This window comes from Morus notabilis, unplaced genomic scaffold (assembly GCF_000414095.1).
Source record: "Morus notabilis unplaced genomic scaffold, ASM41409v2 Scaffold24, whole genome shotgun sequence".
Lineage (NCBI taxonomy): Eukaryota > Viridiplantae > Streptophyta > Magnoliopsida > Rosales > Moraceae > Morus > Morus notabilis.
This window is the reverse complement of record NW_010368056.1, coordinates 1-3,445: the sequence shown is the minus strand read 5'-3', so window position 1 is coordinate 3,445 and position 3,445 is coordinate 1.

The window sequence follows — 3,445 nt, the reverse complement described above, 5'->3', positions numbered from 1 at the left end:
GAGTCGACGAGGTAAAATTTTCCTACACTTATACGTATATTAATTAACAAATAAGCGTACGGATGAAGTATTTGAAATGTCAGTGTACATATAAAAAATCATTGTAGGCGGACCTGGTGGCGGTGTCAGAAATCTTTTGTTCGTGGATTCTAAGGCGGCAGCCAGTACTCTCGCATCATGTGCGGAACCCTCCCATCCAGATAACATGTACGTAAATTTCATATCAAAAGAGTACACGGCATGCACATTAAGTGAAAAGAACCCTTCCTATTTCTGTAAAGTTCAGCAGTTTCATGAGGGGGAACACATGAGACGTGAGTACCGTCAAGTGCTCCAACACAATCCTTCATAGTTTACAAGAGTTATGTTGGTTATATTAAACAACGTAATAATTTTTAGAAAGCATTATAAACCGCATTAAAATTTAGATGTGGCTAATTAATGTAGATTACCGAACTTACATCGAACCACGGCGAGTATTTGTTTCCACTTGCAATTATGTGCGGGTCAACGGTTTCAAAATCTGGATGTCTAATGAAGTCCTTCTTCAATGTGCATACCGCCTCAAGAACTTTGGTGAAGTACTCAGACACCGTTGATCCAGATCACTGCCAAGTGTCTTGCGCCTCCCTGTTAGTTTGGTTCTGACATAATATAGTTAGGAATATGAATAATTGCTCATCAACATTTAGGTGGGCGGTCGGTTGCAATAAGCCCCTTTCCTCAAGGATAAAACTTAGGCGCAAGAATGCATCACTACTCATACGGACTTTGTCATACATCACTGTTGGACTACGTTCCAGATAATAATTCACTCTAAGTGCGCCTCCCCAACCAGAAGTGTGCCTTCGGCGAGAAGGTTCTCTGTATACAAATCCAACACATAGCATAGTCGCCGCAACCACCACTTGCATGAAAAAATCATCGTCACTGTCATAGTCTGATTCATCAGAACCCATTGGGTTTGAATTCCCACCTATATCCATCCCTGTCCAATTATTCCAAATAATGATGCAAAAAGTTTAAAAATACAAATCATATGCATAAAGTTAAAAACTACATATAAAACAACCCATGCCGAAATAAGTTTACATTAAGCGACAACTCCTCAACCAAATGTGTCGCAACCTAATAAGAATGACTCAATTAGTACTAATAACGACAAACAATGCAGGAAATAAAACCATAAACAAATCAATTTCGACAAGTCTCTATATGTTCGTAACAAGTAAAAGGAATGAAATGACATCATCACATGTGGGAAGAACCATCCCCTCCGCGTGGCATTGGATAGGGTGGTCTTGGGAACGGTGGCACGAACGGTTGAAATGGGGAAGTGGGTTGTCCGAATGTGTTGGCAGGTGTAGTGTTCGTGTGCACGGTCGGCTGAAAGAACGAGGGCATATGCATTTGTTGTGGTGGAGGAGGAGAGACTTGTTGGTTTGCACACTGCTCCATAGTCTGCTGAATCCACACAAGCCGATGGTGTTCTGGCATATGAAGGAATGGCTGGTGCCATCTAGGATTGGTAGCCATAAAGTTGAACATGAAGAGATATTGTTCTTGGGATATGTCCAACGTTCCCAATAAATCGAAGCATTGCACCTCAAGGTTTTCACTTTGCCCGGGCATGGTCGCAGATGCATTTATACCTCGAGACCGACTGCTTGTTTCTATCGAAGTTACAAGGTGATCCACAGCCTGCTCCATATAGCTAGGTGATATTGTACGAGAGTTACGAGTTGACCTTTTACGTATCAATCGTGATGGTGAGTGGACATGTTGTCGCAGATGCATTTATACCTCGAGACCGGCTTTCTCGGTGCATGCCATGTCGCCTATCTGCAGAAGGAACATCGTCACCGTCATTGAAACTCGTTGGTCCTCTCTCAATGGGGCTGCCGGACCCATGTTGTAGTGGAGCATCATCCTGACCATACTCAAATGCCCCATTTGCCCGTGTATTGGTGAACGCGCAATAATACAAATCGTAATCCAACAAGGGCTTCCTCCTCGCCCTTTCAACTTCGGGATGGCTCTGTAAATGGAGCAACAAATATTAATACAATTAGGAAATGGTTCTCTCACATACGTATTCAATATAAAATTCAGAAGTCGAAGATGATTACAAAAAAGTGGAACAAGTGATTTAAAGAAAAAGGAAATCCCCATACAAAGAAATCCTAACATGGGGTGACGGCTAAATGTTCATGATTCGAACTACTAGTTTTTCCTTTCAGGGGCTTTTTTCAGCATGTATATTGGAGACACACCTATGTCAGAGCAAACAAAAGAAGAAATAGGAAGAAATGTGGCTAATATAATTAGAAGGTGGTGAGAAAGTCCATGTCTGGTCTCCACGGCCTCACTATTCAAATGGGCTAGTGGTTGCTAATTCTATACTATTAATGTTAATGAAATCACAGAAGAAAAGAAAAAAAAAGCCTGCTCCATATAGCTAGGTGATATTGTACGAGAGTTACGAGTTGACCTTTTACGTATCAATCGTGATGGTGAGTGGACATGTTGTCGCAGATGCATTTATACCTCGAGACCGGCTTTCTCGGTGCATGCCATGTCGCCTATCTGCAGAAGGAACATCGTCACCGTCATTGAAACTCATTGGTCCTCTCTCAATGGGGCTGCCGGACCCATGTTGTGGTGGAGCATCATCCTGACCATACTCAAATGCCCCATTTGCCCGTGCGCAATAATACAAATCGTAATCCAACAAGGGCTTCCTCCTCGCCCTTTCAACTTCGGGATGGCTCTGTAAATGGAGCAACAAATATTAATACAATTAGGAAATGGTTCTCTCACATACGTATTCAATATAAAATTCAGAAGTCGAAGATGATTACAAAAAAGTGGAACAAGTGATTTAAAGAAAAAGGAAATCCCCATACAAAGAAATCCTAACATGGGGTGACGGCTAAATGTTCATGATTCGAACTACTAGTTTTTCCTTTCAGGGGCTTTTTTCAGCATGTATATTGGAGACACACCTATGTCAGAGCAAACAAAAGAAGAAATAGGAAGAAATGTGGCTAATATAATTAGAAGGTGGTGAGAAAGTCCATGTCTGGTCTCCACGGCCTCACTATTCAAATGGGCTAGTGGTTGCTAATTCTATACTATTAAGGTTAATGAAATCACAGAAGAAAAGAAAAAAAAAATAAAAACACCAAAAATCTCAATGCAAAAACTGCATTTATACTTTCGGATGTATTCATTATACCAAAAAAGAAGTTTATGCTAAAGGAAGAGAAACAAAAATACCACTTTGGACAAACATTTATGCCATGAAAGTGAAAGAGTATAAACATGTCTTTTACTAAAGAGTAAAAAAAAAATCGTAAGTGACATAAATGTAAGAAAGTCTCAATCTACCGTTTATATGGAATAAAGGGGCATAAATCCTAACATTAAACTAAGGTTGAGTTTT